Source organism: Narcine bancroftii, chromosome 4 (assembly GCF_036971445.1).
Source record: "Narcine bancroftii isolate sNarBan1 chromosome 4, sNarBan1.hap1, whole genome shotgun sequence".
Lineage (NCBI taxonomy): Eukaryota > Metazoa > Chordata > Chondrichthyes > Torpediniformes > Narcinidae > Narcine > Narcine bancroftii.
In genome coordinates, this window is record NC_091472.1 from 298,025,676 (window position 1) to 298,051,799 (window position 26,124).

The 26,124-nt window shown below is 38.8% G+C and overlaps 1 protein-coding gene and 1 long non-coding RNA gene across 21 annotated transcripts in view; both read left to right on the forward strand.

Moving 5' to 3' along the window:
- Positions 1-26,124, forward strand: part of LOC138762132 (kalirin-like) — an 873,682-nt gene that overhangs the window by 356,194 nt on the left and 491,364 nt on the right. The window lies entirely within an intron of this gene.
- LOC138762144 (uncharacterized) lies at positions 12,465-22,492 on the forward strand. The gene is made up of 3 exons (XR_011356771.1): positions 12,465-12,522; positions 21,952-22,065; positions 22,359-22,492. It is a non-coding gene; the product is annotated as an uncharacterized lncRNA (long non-coding RNA).

Here is a 26,124-nt window from a genome sequence, read left to right on the forward strand (position 1 = left end):
AATAAAGCAAAAGTATTATGAACTAGGAGAAAAAACACACAAAATATTAGCCTGGCAACTTAAAACAGAACAAGCTAAAAGAACTGTATTGGCATCAAGGAAAAAGGACAAACAAATTACATATAATCCAATGGAGATTAATGAGAACTTTAAGGAATTTTATGAACAATTATACCAAACTGAGAATGAAGGGAAAGATGATAAAATAGAAGAGTTTTTAGCTAAAATTGAACTGCCGAAATTGCAAGAAGAGGAACAAAGCAAACTAATAAAACCATTTGAAATAGAGGAAGTACAGTATATATTAAAAAAGCTGCCGAACAATAAAACACCTGGAGAGGATGGATTCCCAATAGAATTCTATTAAACATTTAAAGAGTTATTAATTCCTCCTCTCCTGGAAGTAATGAACCAGATAGAAGAAACACAAAACATGCCAGATTCATGTAACACAGCAATAATTACAGTAATACCGAAGACAGGGAAGGATCCACTAACACCAGCATCATATAGACCAATATCTCTACTTAATTCAGATTATAAGATAATAGCAAAATTATTAGCAAACAGATTGGCCGAATGTGTACCAAAAATAGTAAAACTAGATCAAACTGGATTTATTAAGAAAAGACGAACAGCAGATAATGTCTGTAAATTTATTAATCTAATTCATGCAGTTCAAGGAAATAAGATGCCAAAAATGGCTGTTGCTTTAGATGAAGGAAAAGCCTTTGACAGGGTAGAATGGAATTATTTATTCAAAGTATTACAGAGGTTCAATCTACCAGAAAAAAATATTAATTGGATTAAAGCATTATATAATGGACCATTGGCAAAGGTAAAAGTAAATGGATATGTATCAAACCAATTTAAATTAAGTAGGTCAACTAGGCAGGGATGTCCATTATCTCCCTCACTGTTCACTTTAGCAATAGAACCATTGGCAGAACTGATAAGAACAGAAAATAAAATAAAAGGGATAAAAATATAGGAGAAGGAGTATAAAATCAGTTTATTTGCAGATGACATCATAGTATACTTACCAGAACCAGAAATATCAATAAAAGAACTACATAAGAAATTGAAGGAGTATGGAGAAATATCGGGGTACAAGATCAACGCAAATAAAAGTGAAGTGATGCCAATGAGTAATGCGGATTATACAGAATTTTAAAAAGAATCACCATTTACATGGCAAACACAAGCAATCTGATACCTAGGTACTAGGTTAGAAAAAATTTAAGCCACTTGTACAAATTAAATTATCAGCCACTAATAAAGAAATTGCAGGAAGACTTAGAACATTGGAAAGAATTACCACTAATGTTGATAGGGAGGGTAAATTGCATTAAAATGAATATCTTCCCAAGGATACAATACTTATTTCAATCGTTACCAATTCCTTTAACAGAAAAAATTATTTAATGAACTAAAGAGAATAATAAGGAATTTTTAATAGAAAGGGGGGTAACCGAGGATAGCATTAGATAAATCAACAGAAAGGTACAACCAAGGTGGTTTTCAGTTACCAAACTTTAAAAATTATTATAGAGCAGCACAATTAAGGTATTTATCAAATTTTTATCAGACAAGGGAAAAACCAGATTGGACTAAGATAGACCTAGATAAAATAGGGAAGAAGGTACCAGAACATATACTTTATAAGTGAGATGAAAAGCTGGTATGGAATAAAAGCTCACCAGTATTGCATCCTGTACTCAATATATGGAAGAAGATTCACTTAGAAAGGAAAAAAACAAATGACCAAATACCAAAATTAATATTGACGCAAAATCAGCTGATCCATTTTATAACAGATAACCTTTCCTTTAGAGAATGGGAGAGAAAAGGAATCAAAAGAATAGAAAATTGTTTTTTGGGAAATAATTTATTAACATTTGAACAATTGAAGTACAAATATGGAATAACTCATGTTTGCATACCATCAACTGAAAGCCTACTTAAAGGATAAATTGGGAAACAAACTGAGATTACCAGAAGGAAGAAGCTTTGAATATGTGATTACAGACACAATGATAATTAAAAGATTTATAACAAACATGTACATTAAGCTGCAAGATAAGGAAAATGATGAAATAAGCTATAAACCCAAACAAAACTGGGAAAAGGATGTAAACATAAAGATAGAAAAAATGAAACATGGGAAAAGTTATGTTCTGGAACTATGAAGAATGTAATAAACACAAGGTTATGCATGATACAGTATAATTGGTTACACAGGTTATATATCACGCCCCAAAAGTTTTAAAATGGGATCCAACATTATCAGATGGATGATTTCGCGGTAAGAAGGAAATGGGAACAACAGTACATGCAATTTGGGTATGTGAGAAAGTGAAAAAGTTTTGGGAAGATCTAAATCAGATATTAAATAAAATCATAAAAAAACAACATAACAAAAAATCCAGGGATTTTTCTAAGTAATATAAGAAGTAAAGAATTAGGCCTCAAACTGGATGAAGCACAAAAAAGATTTATTATGATAGCCTTAGCAGTAGCAAAAAAATGTATAATGTCAACTTGGAAATCGGAAGAGAGCCTGAGAGTACAGCAATGGTACATGGAAATGAAATTTCCATTGGAAAAAATAACATATAATTTAAAAAATAAAGTCACATTATTTGAACAAATTTGGGAACCGTACATGGAACATAACAGAGAGGGCTTGCCTCGGACCTTCAACCCCTAAAATGATAAGAAGACAAAATGACTTGATGCAGTGTGTAACCCACGCGGTAACGGCCAGGTCGAGAGGGAGCATGCCACCATACGGAGAGCGGTTACACTGGCTCTCCGGTCTAAAGGTCTCCCCACCTCTCACTGGCAGGAGGTTCTCACTAGTGCCTTACACTCCATCCACTCCCTCTTATGTACCGCAACAAATGCCACCCCCCATGAAAGGATGTTCCTTTTCCCGAGGAAATCCGAATCAGGAACCACTGTACCGGCATGGCTCACCGACCCTGGCCCCATCCTTTTGCGACGCCACGTTCGGCACTCAAAGAACGACCCCTTGGTCGACCGAGTGACTCTACTCCACGAGAACCCTCATTACGCCTACGTTGAGTTCCCAGACGGGCGGGAGGACACTGTTTCGGTGCGGGACCTAGCTCAGGACGTGGTAGACCCAGCAAACCTCCCAACCCAACCTTCCCCAACTCTTTATTCCCCAGGCCCCGTTCCGCAACAGAAGGACCAACAGCACCCCAACGACCCGGGCCACCCTGCTGACAACACAACTGGGGAATTGAGTGAAGGAGCAGTCTTACCCGATGATGACACCACTCCAGCGATCCCAATCCCGGCACCACAGCGGTCACGCCGGATGGTCAAACCCCCTGACCGCTACAGTCCTTAACCTACCCCTTCCTTTCATTCTCTCCCTCATTTTTTTGTTTTTTTTCCAGGGTCAGTTCTCCAAGAAGGTGTGAATGTGATAGTACAGATTTATCACCAATGTATATAGTTACAGTATCTAGACTGTGCTTACAGCGATTGGATGAGAGCTTAGCCTCGCTTACTGTCTGGGCCTTAAAGGGTTGTGTCCCTAGCCAGGTCGGATCATTCCGGACTGGTCGGCCACCTGTGAAGAGCTCCTGTCTTTTGCTAATAAAAGCCTTGGTTTGGATCAACAAGTCTTTGATTCTTTCGACGAGCTCTACACTCGTAATTCTGCCACGCCCGCAGGAGAAAAGAATCTCAGGGTTGTATGTGATGTCATGTATGTACTCTGTCAATAATTCTTCAATCTGAAAAAGTAGTAAGGAAGGCAAATGCAATGTTAACATTCACTTTGAGAAGACTGGAATTTAAAAGCACGAATCTATTGGATCACATTTGGAGTTTGTGAGCAGTTTTGGGCTCTATATCTAAGGAAGTATATGCTGGTGTTGGACAGGGTCAGAGGAGGTTTACGAGAATGATCCTGGGGATAAAAAGGTTAACATCTGGAAAGTTTTTGATGGAGTTTAGGAGCATGAGTGAGATCTCATTGAAAATTTCCACATATTGAAAGAGCCACTTAGAATTGTCGTGGAGAAGATGTTTCCAGCAGTAGGAGAGTCTAGGATCAGAGAACACAACACTGTGGAATTCATTGCCACATTATGGCTATAGGGGGCATCAGTGGGTATATTTAAAATGGAGGTTGATCAGGTCTTGATTAATAAGGGAGTCATAGGTGGGAGCATGTAGGATTGAGAAGAAAAATACATCAGTATAATTTGAATAGCAGAGCACAATGAATGGGCTGACGGGCCCAATTCTGCTCCTTTGTCTTAGCAGCATTTACATTGGCATTAATTTTTCAGATAAGGATATTTATGCTCAAATAAACAAGACATTTGTTTACTTAAATGTTTACTTAAAGAGGTACTGAACAATTACATTGTTCAAGTGTTAAAACATAGGAGTTATTGATGTTTCACATTTTAATATTTTAAATCAATTAAATCCTATTTTACCTCTGGAGTATCAGATACATTATTTGTGTTCTAGAGATTGACATATGTGTTTAATCAGGGTCACAAACTGCAAATATATGGAAAGATTACAGAAACAATTTAGGCCAGTTTTTAAGAAGAAAAATAATTGAAGGAAGCTATAGAGGCTGATAAAATAGTAAGAAGCAAACATCAGTGATTTCTTTCATCCTGTATTAGCTTACTGATCAGTTGGACTGATTACTTTGAATTACTTAGGACAATCATAAAAGTCTAGAGCACACATGTCAAACTCTGGCCCGCGGGCCAAATTTGGCCCGCGATATAATTATATTTGGCTCGCAAGATCATTTCAAAAATGTATTAGAGGTGGCCCGCTGGCCGCCGCGTCAGTATAGCGCATGCACAGTAATACAACAAATCCCAGAATGCGTTGGCGTCAGCCTGCTAATCGCCCCCACCTCCTCTGTTTACGTTGCAGGGTCTCACCGTGGACTCTGGTTTTGGGGCCTGGCCGGTGTCAGGGGAAGCCAAGGCCGCTTCCCAGCGCCCGGAACCGGAGGCCTCGGGCCTGACCTCGCCAGGACCATTGCCCACTCCCCCTCCCTGCCGCAGGCCGATCTGCGACTCACGGTGACGGGGCCGCTGATCCGCCGAGATGCCGCCCTGCAGCGAGAGCCGATGCCCCCTCACTGTCGTTGTCCAACCCGATCGCCCGCAAACCCCACCCTCCCGCACACAGGCTTGAGTAAGTATTACGAACTTTAATCTCAGGATAAAACGATCTTCCAATAGTTTCATGTCACAGTGATAAATATATTCCTGGTTAAAAATGGTCCTGCACCCGGATACAAGCTCATTAGGCATAAAACTTGAAAAGTGTGTAAATCAAAGGATATCTGTACCAATGGAAAAAGGGCATGGCAAATAACCCTGCTAGAGTTCATGCCCACAATCAGTCACCCATTTGATTGTTTCAGGAATCATGTTATTCTCCCACATTCTCAATAGCCCTCAGATTTTACTATTCGACAGCACACTAGCAACATTTGACAAATCCTCTATGGAGAAATATTATTTATTGAATATTTTATTTCTCATTTGTTAATGTTTCTGGAAAGAGTTTATCCAAAACTATTATTAAACATGTATTTTAATAAGAAAAAGTTTAACATTACATATGTTGAAAGAAGAGAAAACATGCAGATGTTGTTGAAAATTTTCAATAAATATTTAGTTCGGCCCTCGACTTAGTCCAAGTTTTTAATTTTGGCCCTCCGTGAATTTGATTTTGACACCCCTGATCTAGATCAAAGAAAGGATAACAAGATTGTCTGTGTTGTTATTTTAGTGTTGCTTGGGTTGATAATTTCCTTATTTTAAGTAACTGACATTTTGGATCTGGGTCTATGTTGAGCCTTTAAATTGCATATTTATTGTTATATTGAAAATAAAGCACTATTGCTAGAATCAAATGAGATTTATTAATAAACTGGGCTAGTGAATATATATTTCAAAATACAAAAGTTCTGGAGAATCTCAGCAAATCACATTGCATTCCTTATGTAGCAAAGATAGGTAAACAATGTTTCTGGCCTAAGCACTTATCAAGGTATGAAAACAAGCAGGCATGAATAAAATGGTGGGAAGTAATGGAAGGAGGGGATGACTCTCTGAAAGGAGAGGAAAGGCAGTTAGGAGCTAAAGAAAAGGAAAAGAGAGAGACAGACAGACAGAAAAGGGCCCAACAGAAGCCAGAGAGGTTGATGTTATTGGCATCGGATTGGAGAGTGCCCAGATGGAATATTAAGTGTTGTTCTGCCAATTTGCGGATGACCTGGGTTTAGCAGCGCATGACACCATGGACAGACATGTCAGTGTGGAAGTGGGGCAGGTAATTGTCAAGGCTGACCACGGGAAGGTCCCGGCTATAGCAGAAGATGCTCAATCTCTCAGTCTGCATCCAGTCTCTTCAATGTAGAGGAGGCCAGAATGGGAGCCCTGGAGATTCACAAGTAAAATGTGGCTTTATTTGAAAGGACTGTTTGGGGCCCTGAATTATGGTGAGGTAGGATATGTAGGTGAAAGGGTAGCACTTTCTATGGTCACAGTAAGTACCAAGGGGGTAATTAGTGTGAAGGCATGAGTGATGAGGGAGTCAAGGATAGAGCAGTTTCAATGGAAGTCTGGTGGTGGGAATTTATTCTTGCCAGTTTTTGAGGCCATCAAAAGATTTGTTCCTGTTTGTAATATTCTATATTCGATAGCAGTAGAAAATTAGTTTCATTTGTCATCATGTTCAGCACAGACATTGTGAGCCAAAGGATCTCTTCCTGTGCTGTAATATTCTATATTTTATTTATTTTCTGTTCCCAATTGCTCTGAAGAGGTAAGAATACACTCTGGGATTAGAGTGGATGGAATTCTCTCTCATAGAGAAATACAGCAAAGTTCAGGCCCTTCCACACACAATGTTGTGCTGTTCTATATACAGTATATCTCCGAAGAATATTATTACTGAATTGGTTGATATTTTATGTAGTCACTTTTTCAAATGGTTATACATAAGTGCCCATTGGTTTTGAATAGCATTTTTAATTTGCTTTGAAAATGATCTCAACTTGCAAAAAATAACTTCTCCAAATTCAGGTCCAGGATTGTCACACTCCAAATATTGAGATGCTTGATTTGCTTTTTCATTTCTTCACTCCCCTTCCATTGAGGGTAAAAGGTGGGTCATCTTTGGAGGAAGAGGGAAGCCTCTTCAGAATTTCCTTCAATGTCCTTCTGCAGTTTTAGGATACCAGTATAAGTTTTGGTAATAATAGGTGTATTGAGCATGGCTCATGAAGAACTAGCATTGAGTTGTATAACCAGGATAAGGGCTTTTTCTTGGTCCATTCCAGTTCATTTATTCAATGTCAGTATATGCCTTTAACCCATTAATGATGTGCTTGTGGCTTAGCAGCTTGTGGACATGTTTGTTAGATTCATAAACTAGTCAAACCTCTCATCAAGGACATTGGGCAGTTAGAGGTTTGTTGGCTACCTGGTGTCTGAAACCCAGATCTGTAGTTTGTGGGTCATTTCTCCATTATCCACTACCATTTTATGGTTGTGTAAAATGATCTGAGAAATTAGTCTTTTATACAAAGAGATGAAATATGTGTGGGTGAAAAAAATGATTATTTTGAATGAGAAAGTAGTACAAATTATTTACAGAATAAATGCAAATGACCAGCTGAATTCGTCTAGCATTTTGGTTTATTTACAAATTTTTTGCTCTATAAGTTTAATTTTGACATCAGAAGCTGATAAAATTATTGTTCTTTTCACTCTTACTAAAGACATCTTACTAGTTCTGCTGAATTAGAGGTCAGTCAATTCCTTTATGGTCACTGTAAATCAGTGGTTTTCAAATTGCCTCTCTAAACTCACATTCCACCTTAAGCAATCACCTTTGCCCTAGGTGCTCTCTGATTAATAAAGGATTGCTTAAGGTGGTATGTGAGTAGAAAGAAAAAGGTTTGAAAACCACTGTTTTAATCCTACCTAATTGATTTGTTATGTGCATGGTTTCGTAACTCTAAAGGAAATAGACCAATATCAAATTTTCTCAAGCAAAATATTTCAGTAACAATTGAGTCTAGAGCAGTGATTCTCAACCTTCCCTTCCCACTCACATACCACCTTAAGCAATCCCTTACCAATCACATAGCACTTATGGTATTGGGATTGGTTAAGATGGTATGTGAGTGGGAAGGTTGAGTTTTGGGGGGCAGTTTGAAAACCACTGATTACAGCAACACCATACTGAATGTAGCTGAGGAAAATATATTCCATAATTTTCATAAGTTTATTGTGATACCTCATCTGCTATTCTAATTGTAGCAAATAAACAGTTTTAATCATTTAAATTATACTTCAGTTTCCTTTTTTTCTGTATGATTTTTGCCTAAGAAAAACAAAATAAATCAAAAATTATAACTTAAAACCCAGAAAGACAGCTTTTAAATCAACTGTTGATTATTTTATAACCATATACAATTACAGCACAGAAACAGGCCATTATGGCCCTTCTTGTCAATGCCAAAACACTTATACTCTCTTAGATCCACTGATGTGCATTCTGCCCATAACCCTCCATACCTTCTACATCCATATACCTATCCAAATTTTTCTTAAAAGATAATATTGTACCTGCCTCTACCATCTCCACTGGAAGCTCATTCCACACGAACACCACTCTCTTGTGTTGCACCTCAACTTTTGCCTCTCACCCTCAGTTCATGTCCTCTTGTTTGAATCTCCCTTATACTCAATGGAAAAAGTCTATCAACATCTACTCTATCCCCCTCAAAATTTTAAAGATCTCTATCATATCCCCCCTCAGCCTTCTATACTCCAAGGAATAAAGACCTGACTTGTTTAACCTTTCTCTATAACTTAGGTGCTGAAACCCAAGTCTCATTCTGCTGAATCTTCTCTGTACTCTCTCTATTTTGTTCACATTCTTCCTATAATTTGGTGACCAGAACTGAACACAATATTCCAAATTTGGCCTCACCAATGCCTTGTACAATTTTAACATTACCTCCCAACTCTTGTACTCTCTGCTCTGATTTATAAATGCCAACATTCCAAAGGCCTTCTTCACAACCCTACAAACCTGAGATTCCACTTTTAGGGAACTGTGTTCCATTATTTCTAGATCTCTCCATTGAATTGCATTCTTTAACACCCTACCATTCATATGTCCTATTTTGATTAGTCCTACCAAAATGTATCACCTCACACTTGTCAGCATTAAACTCCATTTGACAACTTTCAGCCCTCTCTTCTAACTTGCCCAAATGTCTCTGCAAGATTTGAAAACCTTCCTCACTATCCAGAATACCACCTATCTTAGCATCATCTGCATACTTACTAATCCAATTTACTACCCCATCATCTAGATCATTAATGTGTATTACAAACCACAATGGACCCAGTACAGATCTTTGAGGCACACCACTAGTTACTGGCCTCCAACCTAACAGTTATCCACCACCACTATCTAATATAAATATTTTCATAACTTTACCATTGGATCTTTGATTATGTACAAATGTTATGAAAAATTATATTCCAATTCTCTTAAATTTTCTTCACTTGGTATTTGTGTCTGAGATCAGTTTGCTGATTTCCAGAGCCAGATTAAATCAAGGCAGAAAGATCTAGTTGAGTGCAAATGCTAATTTTATTGTCGTATGTATTCTGATGATCAAATAGAATATTTCCAAGTTTCAGATTTCCAAACTCACTGCTGCGTTGTTTGTAGATTATCAGTGTTTCAACTTTCCATGGATTGAGCACAAAAAGCTAGAGTTGTTCCTCATCTCCAGTCAATATTTTTTTTTCTCTATTGAGTGGGTGGAATACAATATAAATTTATGTAACTATTTATCATAAATAAATATTTCTAGCTTCTTTATGAATGTTTGTATTTGTTTATTGCAGTTGCCACAAGGTTTGACTTAGATGAGCCAATTACTATAGCAATGGACAACAACTATTTTCTTCATCCCAATAAAATCCTTTCACTACGTTAAAGTTGGTATTAAAATGGTACAATCACAGGAACACCAGGATCTAGGAATTATCTTACACTCTTTTATATGCTATGAAAATAAATTTTATCAAATGTCTGATCTTGAAACACAATCAGGCACTCACTGAGAGTTTCATGGTTGGTTACTAAATTGCTTCCAGCTCTTTTGTACATATGATGTGTTAGCACATTAAGGCCCTCATACATGCACTCTGCCATCCAAAAACAACATAATGCACCTCGGACAGCATTTCTGAAAATCCAGAAATGCATGCACATCCCACAAAGGTTGCAGACCACTGCTTCAAAAGCAAGCTTTAATAATGCATGAGACTTTTTCCTTATTCAAAAGCACAGAAAAAAACGTGAAAAATTAAAATAATTAATACTTGACGTGTATCGTGCGATACAGTCAAGGATAGCAGAATTTTAATCAGGCCTGCCTGTCCAGAGTTGGATACAGTATTTTTAGAATCTTTCACTGGTTGATCTCACTTGAGTCTTCACTTCCTTCATGTTACAAGGCTTCTTTGGCCATCTTCCATGACAACCTGAACATGACCCCAGTTTCTTGCCCCCTCGGATTATGATCTCTGACACATCTATCCAAATAAAATACGACTCCCGTACCACCTAACCCCAACACGATTCTCCAGAATGTCCTGACCCAGAGCTCAAGGGCCATAAACCCCATCTTGAACAGAAACAGTGTTATGCTCTTCTGTCCCCTTGCTGCTTTTAAATATTATCCTGGTGTACAACCACAAACTACCAGAATGGTTCTGAAATGGCAACATGATGAGGAAGGGCACAGAGCATGCAAGATCTTGTATCATGTCATGCAAAATTGAATTTTGCCAGGAACACCCATACACTAATATGTATCATCCTACTGAGCATTGATGATTTATTGATTCTGATGTTAATTCACTTTCTGATGAGGAAAACTAACCCTGATGGGAACCATATGGTGATGGTTGGGGGGGGGGGGGGGTTGGGGGGTGGTAGTGATGGTCAGTAGGGCAGACAACAGATGATCCCCAAACTCATTGATCTTCACTATATGCCATTGATCAGAAAATTTAAAGGAGAATCCCAGCAGATTAAGACAAATATTCCTGTCGCCTGCCTCAAACCAGGTTAATAATGAAAGTGGGCTTGATGCAGTTTATCAATGGATATGTTACTATTTACTTGTCTGATTTCTATTGAATTGTTAAGATTAAAATCAGATCAAAAATATCCCATGAACATTACTTTAAAATTAAAAATTAAAACATCTTTGAATTCATATTTCTTACATCTTATTGATCTCCTCTTTTTAAGATGATTTGTTGGGTTTTTTTGTGTGTTAAATGCACAATGCACAGACTTCCGAAGGATTGCATGCTTATGGGAGCATGATGGCGGCAGAGGGGAACAGATAGCTTGGATGGACATAAACAAAGCAGGGCTTAAACATAGTAAATCATTTTAAAATGTTTAAAACACTATAAAAACATTTTGTAACATAAAATAAACATGAAATTTATTTGCACCTGCTGTTATATTAGAGATAGTGGATACATGTTTACAAATGGTGAAAACTGAGAATGCATGTTTTACTCTGATTAAATGGATTTTATGAGAGTTAAACCAGAGCTGTGCTTGGAGTTCTGCTGATTCTCAGGAAATGTCCCCTTCTATTCTTTGGATTGTTTCCCAAAGCTTTTTTTTTAACAATTCAAAAAAATGCATAAAGACACAATAATAAAAAAATTCTGATAAACAGGAGCCATGCTGAGATATTTAAAAGGAGGGTTTTTTTTACATAATTCTTGATCATTGCGAAGCATTCCTCCACAATTCCCAAGACTGATATTTCTTCTGAGCAGATATTAAAGTTCTAGAGTTTCTCATGCGCATGGGATGGTTGTGGTTGGTGGCTAGCGTGAGGTTGATTCTGATGGCAGTTAAAATTAAGTTGGTAAGAACTTGTTGCATTGTGGACTGATTAATATATAGTAATAGTATAGATTGAGGACTAGTGAATAAACATAAAAGTGAGTTGGGATAAATTTTCAGATTGGCAAGCTTTAATTAATTGGTGTTGGCAAGGATCAGTGAAGTATTTTCAACTATTTACTATTATTTACAATCTACTTTTTTGACAAAGGAAGGGACTGAATATATTATAGCCACATTTGGAGATACAGGTACTGCAAATACCGATGATAAAGTAAGGTTACAGAAAATTAGGAAAATTATATGGATAGGTTCAGCAAATGTGGAAAAGTTGGTAGATAAAGAAATAAAAGTCTATCTGCTTTGGTGGGGGGGGGGCGGTGGGGGGGGGGGTGGTGGAATAAAATCCTATTCAAATGGATGGATCTGCAAGCCCTGATACATATAACACTGAAAAATCTGCTTGCAGATTCAGCAAGTGATTACAAAGACTATTGGAATGCTGGTTATATTCCAAAGGAAGTGGTAAGTATAAGTAGGGAAATCCTTCTGCAACTGTTCAGGGCGACCAGATGTGAGGTACTGGTAATAGTTTTGGTCTCTTTATTTCAGCAGGGATTTGTATAAATAGAAGACAGTTCAGAGCAGGATGATGAGGTTAATTCCAGGGTAAAAGGGTTGATTTAGGGGGAAAGATTAACCAGGTTGAGCTTAGGCTCAATAGAATTTAGGAAAACAGGAATGTACTGATGTTTATTTATAAGATCCTGAGGGAGCATGACAAAGTAAGATGCTGAGAGGATGATAAAGAGCAAGACAATTTTGTTTCAGAATAGGGTATCATCAGTTTAAGACAGATTAAGGCACAATTTCTTCTCTCAAATGGTCTTCAAATATAAGGAATGTTGTATGTGAAAGCAGAATATATTCAAAGTGAAGCAGATTTATGATCTCTAGAGAAGCCAATGACTGTGAAAACATGCAGGTACATGGAACTATTAAGATTGGACATTATTAAATAGTTGAGTAGGTTTTAAGGGGAACATAACTGACTCCTCTCATTTTTTTATGTTCGACTATTATAACATAAATTTCATTGGTTCTTCATTGCATTTTGAAACACATTCTTCCTTCAATAGCAATCTCATCTCCAAAATAGAGATAGGATTGGATGATTTTGATGTCCTAAGTTGTGTAACTTTCTTTAGAATGTTTGTCTGGACTAACTCATTAAGGCAGAGGAGCTGGTTGATAAGCAGCAAGTACTTGCATTGACATAGTGCCTACAACATAATCAAAATATACCAAACACTGTAAAAGAAATTATTGAACACTAATGTTAAGTAACCAAAAGCTTGATGGAAAGGGTACTATTTAATGGGGGGAACAAAATTAACTGGGAAAAATATTTAGAAAGAGAATTCCAGTAATTATGGACTGGAAAGCTAAAGGCACAGTACTGATGGTGGATTGGATAAAATTAGGAATGCATAAGAGGTCAGAACTGGAGTAGTTTCAATATTTCAGAAGGTTGTAAGGAGAAACAGAGATTGAGACAAGATTAGAGACATGGGACAGTCAAGTTAACTGGGATTTAAAACAAGGGTGAGAATTTTAAAACGGAGGCACAGTTGAGTGCAACTGAACTGAGATTTGGTCGTAATTTTCATTCTCAGTAGACTTTGAATGTAAATCCTTCAAAAAGAAAGAGGAGGAATAAGAACAGTAAAAATTAAGGGAAGGTGAGTCATTTGGGCAAATGAATGAATTAACATAGGTGCATATTTGGAGACTTTTTCTAGATATTTGACACAGGAATACAGAGTGCAGTAAAAAAAAGTCCATAATTCTTTCTCAGCTTGCTGCTTTGAGCAAAGTGAATAAAGTTTATGAATAAAGTGTGAATTGATAGATAAACTTAAGAGGAAATAGCAACATTAATTAAGAAATATATGCAATCTTATAAAGCTGCTGAAAGCAGGTAGACTGTTGTCTTATTTGATAGACACATGGCTAAAGAGAAAACACTGTTGTCAATTAGTTTTCACATGGTTTGACATTCACTCACATTGTCTATTGTGTTAATTGGCATCTGAATTTTCCAGCTCATGGTTACAGTCTGCCAAGTGCAATAGACCAGAGGATCATTATGATAAGTTGCAGGATCTAAAGCCCAAGAATGAGGCTGCAATAAATTTGCCTTACCAATCATCAGATGAAACAATCAACAATCATTCTGAAATTACAGCATTTTATTTAGTGATGTATCGTTCCTGAATATTCCACACAACTTAACTGCCCTACTGCTTAAACTGAAGTCATTGTCCTTTTAGCTTTATGGTAATTATCTGGTCCCTATGTTCAATGGAATCCTTTTACTTAAATTTTATTAGGCATAAGTCCTAAATCACATCTGTAGCAATATTTCTTGGAACATCAGGGCCCAAGTAGTTAGTGCAGTAGAATAAGCACATAACTTTCAAGGCAAGAGAAACACAGCAAGTCCAGATCAAATGAAAATTTTTTTTTATAGAAAATATTTCTACAGCTGCTTTATTCTAACTAGTGTCTGACATGAGAGAAGCAATTTGAATTCTATTTCAACTGTGCTGACAGATTTCTTACCACATAAATCCCAAAATATTTGCATATTTTACACCCATTGCTTATTAATGAAAGAATCATTAAAATAACATTAATTGTACTGAATCTAATTTTCACCCTCTTCTCTTGGATTTTTAAATGGTCTTCGTGTACTGCAGTAAATCCCCTGGTATCCGGCACCCACGGGCATTGGGGTAGATGAAAAATTTGCAAATGTTTCGATTGCTTGAGACTCACTTTTACCATGTCCAACTAACACACCAGCATGAAGAATAAACAGTTTAAAAGACAAAAGACAGTACAAAATGTATTTTTTTAAAATCAGTATTGTCGTCCTTAGTTACGTAAAGTTCACTTTAATCAGGTAATCTCTGTAATTTACAAAATTTCAATTTAAACTTGAAGCTAGGGTGCATTACGCAAACCACTGGGCTAACCGTGCCACCATCGTAATTAGCCCCCTTCCCACAGGTTTACAGATAAAGCCTTACGAATGTACATATTGATAAAGACTAATCAGGGAAAAGGAGATACTTTAAGAGAACCATCCCAACAAAGAGCAGCATTAACCAGCTCTTCATCCTGGGAAATATCATTTTATTCAAATACAACTTTATTCAAAATAGCTGCCTCAAGCAAAGCTTGACCAAGGCACTCTGCTGCCTGAATATTTGCTCCCATCTTCACCAAAGGTTTATGTGCTAATTCAGAAAACATTCACTTTTACCATTTTAAAATTTTATTTAAAATGTTATTTATTCTTATTTATTTCCTCTTATTTTTGCTGTTGCTTAAATTCTGTCTTACAGGGATTTTACTGTACTCCACAGAAGAGAGAATTCAGTCACCGTACCCTCAATAAATTTCTCTGAACAAATCATGATTTTCATAGATATTTGTAGTAACATCAGTTTCTTTAAGATCGTTCCCTTGTGTGGATAGGTTTTAAATATTTATGTAATTAATCCTGACTGCCATATTTTCTGAAAGATATTTCCATGTCACAAGTCCAAAACTAAATGACATAAATCTTTTTGAGAGTTCAAGAGGCTTGTTTTTATCGCAAGGATAGTAAGAATATGAAAATTGCTACAAGTAATAGACAACATGAATTGAGTAGGCACATGTAAAGAGAAGCTACAAAAACATAATAGAATGAATGACCTGACATACTCATAAACATAAATGAAGAGAGAGTTGGGAGAAGACCCTCATGGAGTATAAAAACTGACAGCCCAGTTGGGCAGAATTGACTGTTTCAATTCTGTTTGGTCTATAGTTGGAGAACCAGAATCAAGCACATATTCCTTACTTTCCAATCCCCTAGCTTTCTTCTGCCATACTTAGATTTAATGTTTATTTTAAGATTGCTGTTAATTTTCATACACTCCAATATGTTTGTTTATTATGCATTTACAACAAATACTGTTCCATTGAATGTGTAAGTAAACTAAATCAGTAAAGCTTCTCAAAGATGTCTCTCCTGACCACTGATTGCAATCGTAACTCTGGTTATCATTGAGAGACTGTTTTATTGAAGATATTGAGCTTTTTGAACAAACATTACAGTTTTACATTCTTTCTAAAAGATAACTTGAGTGGGTTACGATGATGAAACCATCCTTTTATCTTTCAACTGTAAATGTAGTGCATTGTAAACACAGTGAAATATGGCCCTTTTACAGCCACTTCATTCCAGGATATTTGCAGCTTTATTACACAATGCCTTCAGTGTAAAAAGCATGGACACGGAATGGGGGTGGTGGTTGTCATTCCTGTCCTGGCTTTTTTCCAGTAGCCGAGGTACTAACAGTGCAATATCACCATCTGTGTAAAAGGGTGATCTGGGATTCTGGCCCCATGATGGGAAAGGATGTGTAGGTGTGCTGTATTTTTATATGGTGTATTTATGGGTATGCATTTAAAATTTGGACAAACATGCAAGTAGGACAAAAGCAAAAATCTTTTTAATAATAATACTGTTGTCCCATTCTCTCCCAGCAACTCGCTGTCTGTTCTCTCTTGCATGATGGCAATCACAAAGTGTGGCTAGGTCCAGCACCAACCCAGAAATATATCATTCCCAGTACAACACTAATTTGACACCAGATCTGCCAGATTGAGCTGCAATTATACAGCAAAGGTAAAAGGCAGAGTCAATCTGGCTGACAGTGAGTATCTCACTAGGGAACGTGATCTTGGGTGTTTATACATGTTTCCATAAATACAGAAATCTGAAATAAACAGTAGATGAAATGGTTGGAGCTGTAGATGAAATGTGCAGGTGGTCAAATAGTGATACATCCTCTACTTGACTCATCATTTTGTTATGTGGGTGAAGCACTGATGAGTTGCTGGGAGGAGAATGAGAGATGATTTAATTCACAAGTATATAATTCATAGTTTTGATAGAACAGATATGGGATGCCTGTTGGTCTTTCAAAATAGAGCTTGAAGATTAAAAAATGTATGCATCAAAGGGTACTGAATCTGAACTCTACAGAAGGAGAGTGTGAATGTTCAGTTACTGAATGTATTCAAGACTCACTGATGTTGATATTAAGGGAGATGAGATTAGTTAGGGAATGGCATTGTGATAAAAGACCAGTCTCCAAACTGATCCCACCGCCTCACTCTCAGCTGTCCCCAGGTGTCTCTAGTTACCTTGTGCTTGAGCAAGCTGGTCTGTGGGTTTGTCCTCAATTTGAACAGTCTGATGCCCACTGGCCCACTTCCCCCGACAGCTCACCATCAGCCCCAATGATAGATAGCGGAGATTAGTAAGGAATTAGTAAGGTGGTATGTGAGTGGAAAGAAAAAGTTTGAAATCCACTGCTGTAGATCAACACTTGCAGTAGATTTTCCCATGCTCTTTTATAAATTGTGTGTGTATTTTTATTCTCACTACAATTTTCCTACGCTCATTTATTAATTGTTAATAAAAGTAAAGTTTGATTGCTAACTCTTGTGTCCAGATATGTCTCTCTTGAACCTGACACTTTCTCAACACAATGACCAGTGCGGGGACTGACAGTGGACTGCTGGGAGAATTTTTCAACAACTCGCAACCAGCCCCCACAATGATTCCAGCGACCCGCTTCCCCCCCCCACATGCCCTAATTTCAACTTCGCATATAAGACTGGGGAATATTTTTGAGCCAATTTTGGGAAAAAAGTGGGTCTAATATGCCATCAAACATGGTATACTATATATGTGACACTAGTCACTGACACTGTTGTGTTACACATCCAGCCTCTTTTGCTTCCAGTATTCCTGCTTGCTGTGCAAAAAGACACATTGACCGGCTTTGTTCATTTCAGTGTAAATGACCAAAGTCGGCTTAATGCCGAATCTTCCTTACGGCAATATTGCAGGATTTCTTTGTTTTAAAAAAAATACTATAGTCACCTAAATCAATCAGATAGAACTCAAGCAGGAAATTCCAAGTAAAAATATACTTTTCAAAACATATAAATAGTTAATGTTAATCAATCTATCTGGGTGAAGTCGTAACCTCTTAATTCTTTTAAGGCAAGCTCCAAAATGTTGCATTTTCTGCAAGTTGTCTTTCACTTTCACTTCAATGCCCTAAAGAGACAGCAAAACTACTCTTTTTAATAGTTTTGGAAAGAGTCAAGAATGCCAAATACCTGAAATAAAATTGCACCTGAGGTCTAAGCATTTCTTCCAAATGCCATCTATTTTGCTGTACATTGCAGACCATTACATTAAGTTGTATTTAATTATTTTAAATATGTTGCAAGGTTCAAATATTTTTCCAACTTTTGAGGCCAAAGTCTCTTTCCTTTGAGACCAGTGACTGTGCAAAGGAATTGCTCTTTCTCATTCAGGCCATTCTTGGAGTACAAAGTATTTAATGCCTTATCCAGGGGTGGCCAACCTTTTAATTTTTGATTTAGACATACAGCATGGTAGCAGGGTCATTTCAGCTCACGAGTACATACCGGGGGTGTAGGTTAATTGGGTGGCACAAACTCGTGGGCCAAAATTATCTTAAATTAAAAATTAAAAGGTTGGTCACCCCTGTCTTATACCATGAATATCAAAATCTTAGAAAGGGAAAAGTAGACCTGACTCAGTCAAATCAAATATACTTTTCATACCATATGAACAACGTGATAAGAAGCAAAAATGCCAGTAATAACTGAAATAATAGGATAATTTGTCATGATTCTAATGTCCAAAATAAAATTAGAATAGTTCAGATATCTATTTCCCAGTTAGTAAAAGAATAATTTATATAGATCAGTACCTGCCTAACTGTCCACCACAGATGCTGCCATGAAAAATGTGTGGAATAAGTATTTTAACTACCTTCTTTGGCCTAAAGGAGAGTTATTGATTCAAATGGCCATAGCAAAATAAACTATATAATATTTAAACAGTGGCAATATTGTGGACAATGTATCACCATAATGGAACATATCAATACTTTAGTGTTGACAAATTAGTTTGATCTTCATGGCATTTGCAAAATAAAAATAAAAATACTGTAAAACTAGTAAAGCAGCAGAAAGCTCAAGAAAACAGCCAATCATTTCCCAGAGGAGATTGCACTTTAACATTTAGTGAAGTACTCACTGAACTTTTCCATAAATGTTCTTGTTTTTGGTGATATAATGTAATCATAATTGACATGGATCATCTCACTTGTTTTTCATTGTTTCTCCTGATGCACAATAAGGTACCTTTTGAATTGAGCTGAATATTATCTCAGGCACTACTAACTTATTCTCCTTTGTCCAGTGATTATAGAAGTGCTTGCTTATAAAATACGATGATCTGTGCCAGAACCTAGGGAATTGCTATAGTCCTGAGTCCTGCAAGTGCAAGACATAAGAGCTTTTTATACCGAGATCCTGTAATACTGCCATACAGAAGGCTTGTCATTAAGCTGGCTTTGTCTGTACCAAACAACACCGGCATAATGCTGGGCAAAGTTGGCACCAAAATAAGTCTTAGCTGGGGCATTATGGTAACCGGGATGGGGGTGGGGTGGCAATTTGCTGCTTGGAAACTCACTCAGTGGGGGAGTTGGGGGACTGGGGACTTACCATGTTAAATGCAGCCTCCTGGGGTTCATAGGCCGTGCACGGCCATGTTTCTTCTTGTGCGCACGCACGAGTGCCGGATGGTGCATGCACAATGGATTGGAATACTGTGGCTTAGCATCACTTACCCCTCTCTCTGACAGAAGTGACGCTAGTGGCCCCGAAACTCCAATCCATTGCGCAAGCATGCAAGAAACATGGCTGCTCACGGACTCGCGGACACTGCAAATGGAGAACAGTGGACTGTCTGGCCTAAAACCAGACATCTGTGCTTGGGTGGGGTGGGTCACAATACCTTGTTTGGGGGTCAATGCCCGCAAATGCCCCCTTCCCCTCCACCGACGCAGGCAGTGATGCTGGGTCAGCGTATCAATTTGCACAGCAAGCCCGCATTCCGGGAGCAAAAGAAGCAGGACATAACACTACAGTTTCAGCGTCTAGTGTGATAACATCATATTTGATGGCATATAAGATCCACTTTTTTCCCAAAAAATAGCTCAAAATTATCCCCTGGCTCTTGCATGCTAAGTTGAAATTCAGGTGATAATGGTGAGTAACGCCGACAGTGATCATCGTTGCTCTGTGGCTCACTAGCATCACCACTTTCTGTCATTGGAAGCTGGTGGAAGACTGTTGGGGGGGGGGGAGTGGGACAGTGGGACGGAGTGGGAGCTGGTAGCGGGTTGTTGGCAGACTCTGCCGGCTGCCCACTGTTGGACTCAACACTAGTCATTGTTGTGTTGAAAGTGTCAGGTTCGAGAGAGATGAGTCTGGACACAAGGGTTTGCAATCCAACATAATAGAAGAGTATGGGAAAATTGTAGTGGGAATAAAGCACTTAATTTGTAAAAGAGCGTGGGAACTTCATAATGGAAAACAAACCGGGGAGAACATTAAACTGTACCCACACAGGCGATGCAGATATTCAAACACTATAAGCAGGGATTCTAAACACCCTCCCACACCCCTGATCATTGGGAGGCAGCTTTAGTACCACAGTACATAGGAATACGGCACACTCATCCTCCGGACCCCTGATTGTTGGGAAGTGGCTCTCGTACACACAGTATCCGCAGGAGTATATACATGCTCCTGGACCCCGATCATTGGGAGCGGTGACTTTACTGCAGGTATTGATCTATATAGCAGTGGTTTTCAACCTTTATCTTTCCACTCACATACCACCTTAAGTTATCCTATGCCATAGGTTCTCTGTGATTAGTAAGAGATTACTTAAGGTGGTATGTGAGTGGGAAAGAAGATTGAAGTCCACTACTCTAGACTGAATTGTTACTGAAATATTTTGCTTCAGACAAATTGTCATTGGCCCATTTCCTTTGGAGCTATGAAACCATGCACATAACAAATCAATTAGGTCTGATTAAAACAGTGATTTTCAACCTTTTTCTTTCCACTCACATACATTCATGCTTAAGTAATCCCCTACTAATCACAGGGATTACTTAAGGTGGTATATGAGTGGAAAGAAAAAGGTTGAAAACCACTGATCTATTGCAATTTTATCTACGGTTCAGCTTCAGTGCAGTGCCCACCTTACCCACGACCCTTCCAAGCAACATCCACAGTAGTGACCTGACATGGATCAGTGTCCAGAGCTATCACCACAAGGAGGAGGTGGGGCTTATATGCCTGAGGGACTTCTGTGTTGTCAAAAACAAAGCACATACACATCCTTACCCAACCTGGTCCCAGCTTGCCAGATCACCCTTTATACACAGACATCAATTCTGTGCTGTGACTACCTCTGCTGTCAGCATTAAAGGCAGGACAGCAATGAATGCCCTCCCACCATTCTGTGTTCGTACCTTTAACGCAGAAGGCATGGCACAATAAAGGTGCAATATTTCCACATTGAAGTGGCTGTATAGATCAGCAGAGCTTTTAATTTGCATGCAAACATTGGTCCAGAAAATGCACAAATCCAAGCAAATAGCTACAAAAGACTCAAATCTACATAACCACATTAATGACAGGAACTCTACATGGACAAGTATGTACCTTGTTTGCATGATTCTGCTTGGAGCTTTTCTTTTTTTATTTAACTTTATTTTTTTATTTGTCTCCTTTTTGCAGCAAGGAAACCCATTTTAATGTCTACCGTACCTTACATTGTATATATGCAAAAATGAAACAAAAAGATATGCCTAGAATCTCTGGGATAATAATGCATTTAACATCATTACCACTATGAAATTGACAAAAAAATTATATCCATCTAATGCTCATTTGTAAATGCTGAAGTTATGCCTTATATAGATTGAGGACTCCTCGTAGAGCTCAGTGCAGCTGAGGAAATGTTGGCCAAATATCCATTGGAGGACTCAACAGAGTCAAGACAATGCAGATGGCTATTTTCCTCCTGATTTTAATGTAAGAGAATGTTTATTAGTGCCTCGGGTTTATCTTGGAATTTAAAAAGGAAAATTCTAGGTAGATTATCAATTAAATGAAAATAACGTTTGATTTGTAAAGATGCTTATCATGTATTTTGAAGTGTTTAGAAGTATTCTAGGTTTGTTTAAAGTATATAGTTTTTTAAAATTCTTATGTTCATTATTGTTCTTTTATACTTTGAAATTTTTCAGTGTGTTTTATTGTGTCCAAATCATTCAAAAGGAGTTAAGAATGCTTTTAAAGATTGAAGAATTTTACATTTCTTGCAGACTCTGGATAGCTGACTTTAGCCAACTGACCCACAATAAACCATTGGATGAAATCCAGGAAAAAAGATCTGCCAAGCTTATTGTATGAGAAATACCCACAGGAATAAAAATATCCTAAGTTTTTTTAAATCTCATATGGTTGTGTAACTTTCCTTCTGGTGCAGTACTATCAGAAATGCACGTCAGCCACAGACTTCTGGAATGTTGTACTGGCCATACCAGCTAACATCCACTCTGAATAACTGAAGCAAATTTTTAAAAATCGTATCTTTAAAAGTAAATGTTCATTTTTAAAATTTCTTCATCAATTTATTTGAACTGATATATATATATCTGCTCAAGCAAGCACTCATAAAGAAAATGTCATCAAGAATAATCCCTGAGTTTAAAGCAGTTTATAACTCAAGTGAGGAAAGGTTAGCAGTCCTTTACAGCAGGTTCACTGAACATGTATCAATTTATGCTTTTTACACTGCCCTTTCATTCCGGGACATTTGCTCCTTTTTCCCGGAATGGCTGCTGTGTAAAAAGTACCAAGATGGAATGGGGGGAGGTGGGGTTCATTCCAGTCCCAGCTTTTTTCTAGCAACAGACCTAGTAAAATTTCCAGAATGCCAACAGTGTAAAAGATGCTTCTGGCATTCCAGGACCAAGTAGGGTAAATAATATGACATTTTGATGATGTGTAATGTGTGTGACGTTTTGGCACGAGATTTGAACATTTAGTCAGTTTTCAGCATCCATTGATGATGATGTCTGCCATCTGGAGTGATACAGAGATCTGTGAGTTCCTCACCATCCATGCGAAGAACAAAATAAACCATCATATAGTGGACATGGTGAGGGATGGACCAAAATTAGACAGTGTCCCTCAAAAAATGAGAGACTGGCTTTGCTCAGGACAAGTCCAAGGTCATTAGCAAACTGAAATGCCTGCACCAGGTAAATGACCACAATGGCAGGAATGACAGGGGTGTTTGGACTGCCTGTATTTTGAACTGTCCTATGCCATCTCGGGCACAAGCCACTCAGCGCACCCGGTTGCTCTTTGGAACAAGATGGAGGATCCATCGTCCCCTGAAATTGTTTCAGCTGCATCCCCCTCCTCCAGCACCAGTCCTGATGCCATGGACTCCAGTGGCTTGGAAACCAAGTCCAGCAATACAGACCCTGCGACTCCCAAGTAACCAGGTAAAAACCTACTTCTTCTTGTGATCAACAATTTTTGTCATGTGTTGTGTTAGTGTGTCTGCCTGTAAATAGTGGCCTTGCTAATGTAGCTTGTGCTCTATTGTTTTCAGCTGCCTAAGAAGAAACAGAAAACTGCCATAGCTCAGGTGGTGACCCAGGAAATGAGGGAGATGTTACAGTCTTCAGATCGTGATGATGTGGAGAGGGAGTGTCTTCGGCAGGAGGTGCAGAGGGCCCATGAAGAGCAGATGAGGAGAGAGGCACAGGAAGCAGAGATGTCAGCACGCAAGGTTGATAGACATACTCGGTCAGAGGAGATGACAGGGTATGGACAAATGTTAAAAGATTTCCAACAGGAAATACAGAACCAGGTCTCATTCATGAGGGAGATGATTACTCTAATGTCATCCTCTGCTCAACACCATCGAGCTCCCTTACAACAGTACCACTCATTATCCCCATTGCCAGTATTTCTGACAGGCACCACAGCAGAATGACTTCTTACAACACTTAGACCAGGCATTTCAGTTATTTCAACCTCCTTCTTCCTCCAGTTGTTGGAGCAATGTGACTTTTGCAAAAAGTTATGGATGTTTGGTTTTCTTGCATAATTGTAGTTATATGCAGTTGAATGAAATCTTTATTTGCACTGATGTAAATAGTTAAATGCAGTTGAATTAAAAGTTTTTATTTTCATTCACATCTCCTTTCACTACTATTCTTTGACAAGTACACTATATACATTTACTAGCTTAAATTGCTTACAGAAGGGATCTAATTGCCTCATGGATCAGCTGGTGGTGGGCTTGTGCACCCTGATTAGCAACCCGATCAAGCTCCTCAGGGTTCAGGGTAGATCAGTGTTCCACTCAGGCAAGTGTTCCTTGTTGATCTCACATATAATGTGTAGAACACAACAGGCAACAACAACGTCTGATACAAAAATGGTACAACTATTAAGTCACTTGGCCAGGCACTTCCAGTGACCTTTGAGAGGTCCGAAAGCATTTTCTATCACCATCTGTGCCAAGCTCAAATGGTAGTTAAAGCTTCGCTGATGTTAATTGAATGTATGGTGGTTAGTGAACCTCTTCAATAGTCACTTCCTATGGGGTAAGCTGGGTTTCCGATTAGATGCACATGGATTTCCACTCCATTAACAGTTTTGGATTTCTGTGGCAAAGCGATGTGGATGTATAAGTACGTACCTTATGCAACCTCTGAGAACACAAACAATCATTAAACCTGCAATGAACTGGAATTCACTGTCTGTGTGTTGTTTAGATGGCTGGCTCCTCCCTTGGCTCCACCCTCACCTATCCCAATATAAACCCTGGTTTTCCCGCCTTACCTCAGATTCACTATTGTGCCTACCAGCCATTGATTGTAAGCTAATAAAAGCATGTTTGTACTCCTCACTTGTCTCTGAATGCAATTATCCTCTCCACCTCTGATCCCTCAATGATCATTGGATCATACATGTCTGGCTTTCCTTAAATCAGAAGCAGGATGGAAGCCCTGTTGAAGCCAAGCATGCTCCAGGTTGACTCTCTGTCCTCAGAGGCCCCAGAGGTATTCACCTACAGTCTGGAGTGCTTCCAATCCTACCTGACAGTCACACAAGATGTCTTCAACTCTGATAGTCTCCAGAGATCTGCACTTCTCTTTTGAGTCAGCCCAAAGAGGTTCGCTGACATCAGAGACTGTGCTACTTACGAGTCTGCCATAGAAGGCTTGAAGGCCTGCTTCATGAAGCCTCAGAACAATGTACTGGTGATGCACTGGCTCTTTCAAGGTCGGAAGCATCCAGGTGAGTTGTTGGACAATTAAGTCCTTGAACTTTGGGCTCTGACCAGAAAATGCCATTATGAAGCGGTCACGACCCGGATGAGAGAGGAGGAACAAATCCAGGACACCCTCGTGGCAGGAGTGAGGTCGAGGTACATGAGACAGCAACTGCAAGAGTTGGAGAAGAAAGAATTGGCCTGCACCCTGGAGCTGGCAAAAGCAGTCAAACAGGGCCAACTAGGAGCTGACGACCTCATAGGTGAAAGCGGTGCCTTTTCAGCGGACCAGGTCATTGGGGTGCTGGCAGCCCCCACACCTCCAATGTCGACTGCTACAGCCACACATGACCGGACATGCTACTTCTATGGACAGGCAGAACACCCCTGCACCTAATACCCCACAAAGGACGCAGTGTACTCAGGATGTGGTAAGCAAGGGCACTGGGTGAAGGTCTGCAGGGCTAAATGGAACCCAAAGAGCGTGATTTCATGTGCGACCCCTGAATCAGCATTCAACCCATGCCCGAGTCTCGAAGTGCCGGCTTAGGCATCTCCGTGCTGCTTAAAGCCAGTATGTTGCTGTGCCTCGTGGCGACACCCGCCACTGGAAGTGAAACATCGCAGAAAGCAATGGCAGTTATCCTGCTGTGCTTTGAGGTCAACGCCACCTAGTCCTCCTAAGGATCAAGATGGAGGGTGGCCATTTTGCCATGCCTCATGGTCAACTCCATCTTGTCTGCCTGCAGGCCAAGAGGAGGAAGTCGACATCAGCATGAGGAGCGATGGGT